The sequence below is a fragment of the Cricetulus griseus genome, unplaced genomic scaffold (genome assembly GCF_003668045.3).
Source record: "Cricetulus griseus strain 17A/GY unplaced genomic scaffold, alternate assembly CriGri-PICRH-1.0 unplaced_scaffold_595, whole genome shotgun sequence".
Classification (NCBI taxonomy): domain Eukaryota; kingdom Metazoa; phylum Chordata; class Mammalia; order Rodentia; family Cricetidae; genus Cricetulus; species Cricetulus griseus.
The window spans coordinates 1-10,617 of NW_023277358.1; the positions used below are offsets into that span (position 1 = coordinate 1).

The window sequence follows — 10,617 nt, forward strand, 5'->3', positions numbered from 1 at the left end:
GATTATGTTGATCCTGCCTATCCAAGAGCATGGGAGATCTTTCCATTTTCAGGTTTCTTCTTTAATTTCTTTCTTTAGAGACTCAGCTGTGGGTGATTCTTGATTGGCCAGCAAGCCATACCACATTGTTTTCCTTGATTGGTGGCACCACCTAGTGGTCACAGAACATAAATAATTTTTGTACTCTGACCCATAAAAATTACTCTTATCCAGACTTTTATGTGTAGACCATAATTAACAGGTATGCATTTAGTGAACACACCATCCAGAATTATCAACAAATTTGACACAGAACTTAAAATGGGAAAAATAGTATACAATTTGACTGTAGATGTCAGAACTCACATCCTTGGCCCAAGAACTTTCTAATAAATTTCTAGAGGGTATAGTGCAGAATAGTCTGGTAGATGAGTGTACTGACTAAGAAAGGACATTTCTGGAAGGGGGTGAAGGAATTTCCCTGTAGTGCTGTCCAATAACTATGCAAGAGGCAGCCAGGTGGAAGACAGACTTGAGGTGTGTTTCAAAAACATTAGATGTTCTTGACTACTGAGCATGTTTCTATCAAAGATTCCAGCCAGGAATCCTGCAATTCTTTGATTGGACTGAAATGTAGGAACAGTGGTCAGCAGATAAATAACTGGGCACTCCGGTCAGTTAGAGAGTGAAGACAAAATACCAGTTAACTAAGTCCTCCCAGGGCACGTGCCTAGAAAACAAAACCACTGACAAAAAGTGCTGGGGACATCAATTTCTCAAAGCAACATGCTTGCAAATGTGCTAAATAAATGTTTATAGATACTAATCCCAAGCCAAACCTGATTAAAATCCCTCCATTCAGTGAACAAATAAAGAAAAACCAATAGATAAGTGATTATATCATCATACTCAAGTCACTGGACTCCAAAGTGGAGATAGTAAAAATTACCTCACTTATGAAATGTATAACAAAGTTCATCTATTCACCTTGATTTTTAAAATGTTTTATATATGTGTTGCTGCTGATGGTGTGTGTGTGTGTGTGTGTGTGTGTGTGTGTGTGTGTGTGACAGTGTGTGTATATTTTTGAGGACAATTTGCAGCAGTCAATTTATTTTTCTACCATATGGGTCCTGACACACATCAAATCTTCAGATTTGGGAGTAAGCACCATTATCCAACTGATCCATCCTGCCAGCCCAGGATGTTTATTTCTCATTTGGAACTCAATCTAGAACATTCCATATAATTCAGAAAATTAAAGTATTAAAAACAGCAAGAGGAGAAGAAAGGGATGGAAGTCAAGTGTGTTCTTTTTTTCTTTTTCATTATTGGAGACCATTTTTTTTTGTATATTCCAGCCTGACCTGGAAACCTGAATATGCCCTAAATTGACTTCAGACTGCAATCCTTTCCAGCAGCCTTACATGTCCTGGAAGACACATCCCACCGTGCCCAAAACTCAAATATGGTTCTATAATTCGTATTGTAAAATAGAGAATAGATCATATTGAAAAATAATCAACAAAGAAAAAGAAAATGGAGTCTGTGTGATGCCTTGGTGAGTAAAGACACTTGCCACCAAATTTGTAAACCTGAGTTCAATTCCCAGAACTCACATGGTAAGTGACAATTGGTCTGTTGATCTCTGGAAGTTGTCCTCTCTTTTCCAGATATAAAGATGCCTTTTAGTAACAAAAGAAGCTTAGTACTGGATCAAATGTTTAAAGAGGCCAAGACACATAGGCATGACCAATGTGCAGAATATAGAAATACTCCTGCAAAGCTTGCCTTGTAATTCAAATCACTTTCCTGTGGAGGATCAAAATTCTTGTTTCTCTGTGTTAAGCACATAGAATTAAGAATCAGGATGATGCCCCACAACATTTGCCTATGTATTAGAAAGCCATCCTGAGGTACATGGAAGGAAATCGTGATCTATCTGGCCCTAAGGGAAGATGGAAAAAGAGATAAAATGGAAATACAAACTGTGAGCAGTTTCTGCTCTGAACTGTAAACATCAATGCGGAATTTTTAACAGATGGTGTGGCTCTATTTTGTTGGTTTCCGGAACTGAGTTCAAAATTAAGAGGGGCGCTTGGGGTCATTAGTATTGTGCCACTGAAGGTAAATTCTTGGACTGGTGAAAGACAGACCAGAGGGAAAGCATTTATCAATAATATTTTCATTAATCAAGAAAGAAAGTCAGAGGTTCGAAGATGATCAGAAAGCATCGTAGTTCCGACCACAAACAATGTGGACTGGAGATGCAGTTGTGTTATTCCCATGAGCCTCCAGGGCAGCTTCCTGGAAACCTAAGTGTTTGGGTTTGGGGGGAGTATGGTTGCAAAGCTGAAACTTAAAGGAATTGATGGAAGGGCACCACTAGGAGTGAAGCCTGCAGCTTAATTTGACTCAACATGGGAGACCTCATCTGGACCAGACACGTACAGAATTGACAGATTGATAACTCTTTCTTGAATCTGTGGGTGGTGGTGCATGCCCATTCTTATTTGGTGGAGCGATTTGTCTGGTTAATTCCAATAAGGAAGGAGACTCTGGCATGCTAACTAGTTAAGTGACCCCTGGAGGTCAGCATCCCCCAACTTCTTAGAGGGACAAGTGGCATTCAGCCACCTGAGATTGAGCACTAACAGGTCTTTGATGCCCTTAGATGTCTGAGGCTGCATGTACACTACACTGACTGGCTCAGCCTGTGCCTACTCTATGCCAGCAGGAGAGAGTAACCCATTGAACCCTATTCATGATGGGGATCAGGGATTGCAATTATTCCCCATGAATGAGGAATTCCCAGTAAGTGTGGGTCATAAGCTTGCATTGATTAAGTCCCTGTCCTTTGTACACACCGCCTGTCACTACTACCAATTGGGTGGTTTAGTGAGGCCCTCAGATTGGTCCTGCAGGTGTCTGCCCATGGTTCTGGCTGAGTACTGAGAAGAAATGGAACTTTATTATCTACAGGAAGTGAAAGTCCCAACAAGGTTTCTGCAGGTTAAAGGGCTCTGGCACTGAGCCTACATATACCTTCTTCTTACCAGGAGGTGTGCCCCAGGTTCTGTTGTGCTCAGACAGGGAGGAGGAGGCATGGTGGTGGTGAAACCAGTGTGGTTTGGTGCATGTTTTGTGGTATTGGGTGTTGTTTCTTGTACCTGGCTATCGTTTTCCAGTGGGTATGTTTAACGAACCTGGGGGTGGGAGATGACCTTTCGGTCCCCAGGTTCGAGGAGGGGCAGATGGCCCATGGGGGAGCATCTGGTGTCAGCTCTCTGGGACTCCAGTTCCTTCAGTGGACAAGGCTGTTCCCAGGTCTCACCATGGTCTGGGCCAGGAGCACCCCTTGGGTGTCCGTGGGGCTTGCCATGGGCACCCTGCTTGCCTGGTGCATTGCCAGTCACGGGCCCTGAGTGTTCTGCATCTTTTCCCCAAGTCCCGACCCTCTCTAGAGTTTGTGTTGTCTTTTTCTTCTATGTCTAGCTATCTGACCTGAGGGGAACCCCTACTCCATAATCCCCTTCACTCCTGTGTCCATTGGAAGTGTCTGCAGTGGGGGAAGGTGGTGGGGACCCTGACGCTGTCAGCTCCCATTGGGTAAAGTTTGTCTCTTCCCACATCCAAAACATTGACTCTTAGCTGTGGATCACTAGGCTCCTGCATTAGTGAAGAGTGCAGCTAGCTGCAAGAATTAATGTGAATTGGAGGAGGTTGATCCTCAACACTTGGAAAGCACTTGCGGTCCAGGGTTCCTCCAGGGTCTATGCCTGCCAATGTGGACCAGCTCATCGCCCAGATTGGTGAGATGCTGAAGCTGGACACAGCACATGATGGCCCTGCCTCACCAACTGCTGCCCCGGGCCCCCCGCCCCTGCGGGTCCTGGCTGCGATCTCAGTGGAACAGAACCGGTCCCCGGCGAGGCAGATGCTGAGATCTTCTGTGCCTGCAGAGACCTGGGCCCCAGCTCACCCCGGAGCCATTCGCTGCATGGCTGCATGCTGTGGGAGCCCGGGCGCTTGCAGGGCCAGGCAGCTCCCTACTGCATGGAGGAGCTTACCGCGGGCGCCAGCGCCCTATGCCCTGTGTCCCGGCAGCCTGGCCTTGAGGGACCTCCGGTGACAGGCAAGCCAAGCACCCCACAGCCTCTCTCAGGCCCGTGCAGGTGGGGTTGGCCCCAGAGCAGAGCCATGTCCCGCCTTCTGCAACAGCGATGTGGATCTCAGCCTGAAACCCACACCAGCGACGATGACCCTCACCAGCTCCTGCAGCAGCTCCTGCTTTCCGGAAACCTCATCAAGGAGGCAGTGCCTCGGCTACATTCACTACAACTACAGCTACAGGCAAATCTTTCCTCACACCGATTCCTCAAGCCTCTGTCCGCCCCTGTGCAGGAGCCACCATCACCTGGGAGCCCTTGAGCAGCCTGCAGCGACCCTGGCACTTGGGTGAGGAGGGCGCTGCTCAGAACTGGGGAGGACTTTCTTGTCCCTGGCAGCTAACAAGCAGGGTAGCTTCCTCACCAGCCTGTACCTGCGGACCAAGGATTTCACCCAGATGTGGCTAGTAACAAATCTACACTTCGCACCCAAGTGACTGGAATTGGGGCTGAACTGATTATAGGATTTTAACTTAACTGAACTGTTTTTAAATAAATGTGTTCAGGTTTTTGTTAAAAAAAGAGAAAAAAAAGATCCTGCAGCCAAGGGGATAATTGACAGTACCCAGTGACCCTCTAACCCTGCAAGCTCATGCCCTGTCTTATTTCACTCAAATGTATCTCACTTAAAATATATAGTTACTGCTATACTCTGTACTTTGTATTACCTGAAGTAACCATGGAAACCCTGCAATTTGTGGCTTTCATCCTTATGATCTGCCCCTGTAAATGCTTCTCTTTTTGGGTGGTTGGTATCTCACATGCCTGTCATGCAGTGAGATCCTAGCTGGCCTGCATGAAATAATAAGAAACCTTTTGCTTTTGCATTAGAGTGTCAAAACCTTGGGTTAGTCTCTGGGCTCCAGGAACCTGGCACAGGTTTCCTAACCAGAAACTCAAGACATTCCCAGGACTCAGAACTCGTAGGTTTTCAACCCCAACTATTTGGTTGAGTAAATGTTTTATGTTTGTCGGTTAAGTTCATGTTCCTCTAATTTATGTATGCTAGGGAAACAGGTAATATAGGTAACAGGCCAAGAGCTTGGCAGATTTGCCTACAAGGCCAGGCCTGGGCAACCTACGAGAAGTCCTCAACTTTCCTTCTAGGGCAGTTATTCTATGGAGAGTTGGATCAAACCTGCAAACTAGGTTAAAATAGGGGGTCTAATTGAGAACTTGTGTTGGTAAAATAGGGGGTCCAATTGAGGACTTCCAATGGTAAATGTAGGAATCTAGATATAGGCACTTTATTCCTAGTCTTAGCCCTGTGTTTGTTGTTTGTCAGTTTGTCTTCTCTTGAAGGATTATGACTCAGGACAGAATCTAAAGGGACAGACCCCTACATCCCCTTTGAAAAACAGGGGGGAAGTTACAGCCTGGTGGAGGACTGTACTCTCTGTGTCCTTGCATGCCCCTAGACCAGCCTGGGTTACCAGCCTCCTGATGGAGGCTCCTGGGGCTACATAAAAGCCTGTGAATGATAGGCACTCAGAGACTGCTGGTCCCTGGGCTTGGGTAGGAGCCGGCTTTTAGAAGGACTTGCCCTGCCCCTTCCTCCCTGCAGGGTGACAGTGGCCTACAGCATGCTTTCTGGGAGCAAACATCCTCCACATAGGCCTCTGTCAGTGGTGGATTCTTTGATGACAAATCCTTGGGAGAAAGATGCCTGTGGGGCGCACAGTGGGCTAGCCAAGGGGTTGGTGCCTCCAAATCTAAGTGTGGCCCTCTGGCCCTGCATTCCTGGGAAGCTGAGGTCCCAGCAGGTCTATGGGCAGAAGGGGCTCAGTTGGTAGCAGAAGGCCTGTGATTGCTGGAGGGAGGGGCATCATCAGTGTTGCTCAGCCACCCAGGGAATGTTGCTCAGTGTTGCCTCTTCACCATTGCCCAGTAAGTGCAGAGAGCGTGAATGCAGCCTGGGTGGCACTTGCTGGCTCATGAGGCCTAAAGGGCATGAGTGAACCTTTGGAAACCTTGCTGCTCTTAGGAAAGCCATGGTCGCCTAAAGTTAACACTCACTGGCTCACTTGCCTATGACAGCTCTCTCCAGTGCTAGCAGATGGGATTCCTGCACCCTGACTGAAAAGTTGCCCACTCCTAGTCAAACAGGCTTGGCTTTGTGCTGTAAAGTTACAGCTTATGGATGCTAGGGTCCCGTTATAACACTGTAGCCAGACTTCCCTCCACCAGGGCTGCTCTGGTCATTCAAATTCAAGGGCTGGTTACATATTGTTATTGGTTAGGGTAATGAAAAATGTTTTTCAAAACCACTGGCAGGCAAAGACAGTTTGTGCCCATCAGTGCTGCCTCCATTTCTTCCTAAGCCAATTATGTTAAATTATGCCATTCTGTATACTTTGGGAAGCTTTGATGTTTAAAGAAAAGTCAAAGATACATTATGTTTAAAAATAATGCTTTTCCTTCCACAGGAAAAAATATATGTGTTTTAGTTATCCAATAGTAATGAGTTACATTTATTTGTCATCATTTTTTTAAAATTGGTACATATTATTATTAACTTAAAAAAGCAGGGATTTAGGGTAAAGGTTTTTATGTCAACTAAAATATAATAATATATAAAAATTGTATTAAGTTTTACTGTCATGGCCGGGAATGCAGAGCCTGCACTGTGTGTGTTTCCTGCTAACAATTAAGATGGAGAAATAAGGTTAAAAAATGGATGATATGTAGATGTGATGACTATGTGAAGACTTGGTATGATCAGTCTGATGCAAGAAGACCAAATGTGTTAAAACATTAGATGTAGGAGATGTCAAATGGGGGTGCACATTCGGATGTCCACAGAATACACCAAAGCATCACAGAAGAGCATTGGAAAGAGCTTCAGGTGTTGAGAGTAGGATTCTGCTTCTCTGAGCAATAAACAATAAAAACAGGAGAGTTGTAAGGAGGTAAGAAATTTATAAACTTACTAAAAAAAATTAAAGGAGAGCTGGTAAACCTCAAGTGAACAGTAAAAGGAACAAACAGTTGAGGACCAGAGAGTGCAGAGAGGCACAGGGAAAGGTACTCTCAGTATTTAGAGGAAAATAAGGAGACAAGGTGTTCACTTCAGCCATGCACCCCTGAGTGAGAATCACTGAGAGAGGGGAAAAGAAAGAGACAAAGAAAAAAGGAGATTTGTCTAAGATGGGGATACCTGAGGGAATCAGAGAAAGAGCTTAAGGGAATGTAAAAAAAATAGAGGGAGTCAAAGAAAAGTCATAAAAGTAGAAGTCATAAAAGTAGAAGATGTAAATAGTTTGCTCTGGGCTCTCATCTGCATATACCAAATAAAAAAATGGTAATATGGGTTAAAAATTTTGACCATAGCAGGTTAATGCTGTTTAAAAGTTTTGTTTAATTCTCCTAAAAATATTATATATACTTGATAGAAAGTTCTACCTATGTTTTCTGATTTGCACATAAGTTTTGTTACAAACAAGGACCTAAAATATAAACGGTAAAATATTTTTGCTGTCTAGTGCTAATTGCAGCCAGTCATTTATGGACATAGCTCAACATTTATCTCTGAGCTCTGCTCATTAAATTTGGATAATCAGGAATTCAGATGTCTTTTTAGTAAGGGTGGTATTAGAAATATTTTAAGTTTAAACCTGCTAATAATTACAACTAATAAAAAAATGAAAACCAGTAGTACTTCGAATTGATGAGAGAAATTTAACTGTCACCCAGGTGATAATGGTTTTAAAGACATAAAGGGTTCTTTATATTTGATATTGCAAAAAGACATTTAAAGATTTTTAATTGTTTTTAAAATGTTTAAATTTATAAGGATATAATATATTTGTGTTTTTGTTATGTTCCTAATGTTTGTACTTAAATCAAAGAACCAAAATCTAAGATCACAGCCGTAAGCTCCACATGCTAACCAAAAGTTGAGCTGTTCATTTCATCTGGTACAGTAAGACAAAGACCTAAGTTTAACAAAGGGCTTAAAGTAACTTGTAAGCCCATGGGTCTCAATTCTTTGTTAGTTTAGAAAACAAAACAAAACAAAAAACCCTTTTATAAGGGTAGTCTAGGGTCCCCTGTATGTCAGATGTTTACCACTGATAACAGAAAAATTTTGTAATAAGGACTAAAACATTAAATTTTAAAGGAAATCCTGACAGTATAAAGTCTTAGTTTTATAAAAGATGCTAACCTATTTTAAGATATTAAGAAATACAAGTTTCTAGCCATCCTTTTAAATAAACAAGTTCATTGCTTATAGTCAAGCTAAATACTAATGATTTATAACAGGGAAAAAGCTCACTTAGTCCCTTGTATATGTTTTCAAAGGTGAAGCTTAAAACAAGTAACTGAAAACAAGTTGCCAGATTTACCCAGGCAGACTTCTAATACTACAGAGGTCTGCAGAATATAGAATTTAAAATGTTAACTACAAAGCTTATAATACCAGACAGAATTCCCCATCCTGACAATGACCCAAGGTCTCCAAAGAAGATTATGGGGTATCATGATTTGTAATGATGCTGACCCCAAGGTCTTCATGGTGGGGACATCCAGCTCTAATCATGAATGGTTATTTTTATTCCCCTTAATTACATTCTGTCCAATTCATTGGGTTACATAGGTTTATATTTGTGTCCTGTTTAGTGCTATCATTATGATTCTGTTGTTCATATCTCTGGCTTGAGTGATTTTACCATATACCTGTGTTGTGAATCTCCTTGCTATGAGGTTTGCAAAATATTGTCTCACAAAGCATGCATTGATACCTAATTAACAATTAAATTCATTTTTTCTCTATGCCTATGATTTTAGTTACATCTTTATTGTTGGGCACAAATACACTTGTTTTTAATGTATGAGCATTTCCTTCAATAAGTTGAGAATTTGCCCTTATTGTCTGTAATATTTGACCATATTTCCATGAGATGTCATTTTAAGGGATTTATTTCATGGATGTTTGTGTTATATGTGTCATCCATGTTTTGACTGTAGCTAAAAGTGGACGATCAGTGTCTATTGCCTTCTGGAATTGTTCACACTATCTTGCCATGCACAATCTACACAATATACAGTAAGCTGTAGGTTTTGACAATATAATCAGTGCATATTCATTTAGCAGACCAGTATAAGGATAATCTTCCTTCCAATGATGCATATTTCTGTATAAATGTGGGTATGGTAAATGTGGGCATGGTAACCAGCTGTGCTATCCTGCTTTTGCTACCCTGTATCTGACGTGGACACAATTATATAAATAGTGATAGCAAAAGTCAATGGCAGTATATACCTGCTTTATGACTACTGTGAAAAATCCAAGTATCAGTAAAAGTGCCTTCCTTCTTAACGTTTTCCTCATTTCTCACCTTTGTGTGAGTCTGTGATTCAGCAGATGTAGCCAGGAGATTGTGGAGTTGGCCACCCTGCTTCCTGGTGTGACAGTTCCCTTCATGTGTGTGTATGTCTCCTTGCAGAATGGTGTCGCCATATTCCAGACTGGGAGGTTGAGATAAATTGTTACTAGTGCAATGTATAATAGGTAGAATCCTACGTTTACCTGTATGCATGTGTAGCATGTTTATGCAATATCCTCCAATTTGTTGATTTTTAAATCTTTATCTTGAGATATCCTAACGGTATTTTCTGTGCCTGGGGCTATTATTTCAGCCTTAGTCATGTCCTTTCTCTTCTTGTTCCTGTAAATGCAATTATAATCCCTCATTACTTCCTAATTTATAAGAGTTGGGTATTCTATTTCTGGCATTATTACTTCTTTAAGGGTGATTTTCTATTTTTCTAGGCCTATTATTTAATTCATATGTTGCTATCTCTAAGGCCAGAGTTATCTTAGTATCTCTCATAGATTCTAATTTATTTTTAAGTATTCCATTGAATTGTGCTATGGCTCCTGCTGCTGTGGGGTTATAAGCTGTATGAAAGTCCCACAGGATTCCTAAAATTCTAGTCACTCTTTGTGTTTGTTGTCCTGTGAAGTGTGTGCCTTGATCAGATTGTAATATATCGGTTGCTCCACATTTTGCTGCCCATGTCCATAATGTCAATATGGTGGTTGCTTGATTTGGGATGTGGAGGACCTGGCTAAACCCAGTCCTGTATGTATATCCACCATAGTACATGGGTATTGATTCTATTTTTAAAGATTTCCTTTATTCATTATGTATATAACATTCTGCTTCCATGTATATCTGCACACCAGAAGAAGGCACCAGATCTCATAATGGATGCTTGTGAGTCACCATGTGCTTGCTGGGAATTGAAATCAGGACCTCTGGAAGAGCAGTCAGTGCCCTTAACCTAAGAGCCATCTCATCAGCCCCAAAATTTATTATATTTATTTTTATTTTATGTGCACTGGTGTCTGTGTTGAGGGTGTCAGGGCCCCTGAAACTGGAGTTACAGACAGTTGTGAGCTGTCAGGTGGATCCTGGGAACTGAACTTGGGTCCTCTGGAAGAGCAGTCAGCCTAACAACTGAG

At 42.2% G+C, this 10,617-nt stretch overlaps 1 pseudogene; it reads left to right on the forward strand.

Moving 5' to 3' along the window:
* The first annotated feature begins 3,754 nt into the window (after positions 1–3,754).
* LOC100751057 lies at positions 3,755–4,585 on the forward strand (annotated as a pseudogene).
* Positions 4,586–10,617: the final 6,032 nt, after the last annotated feature.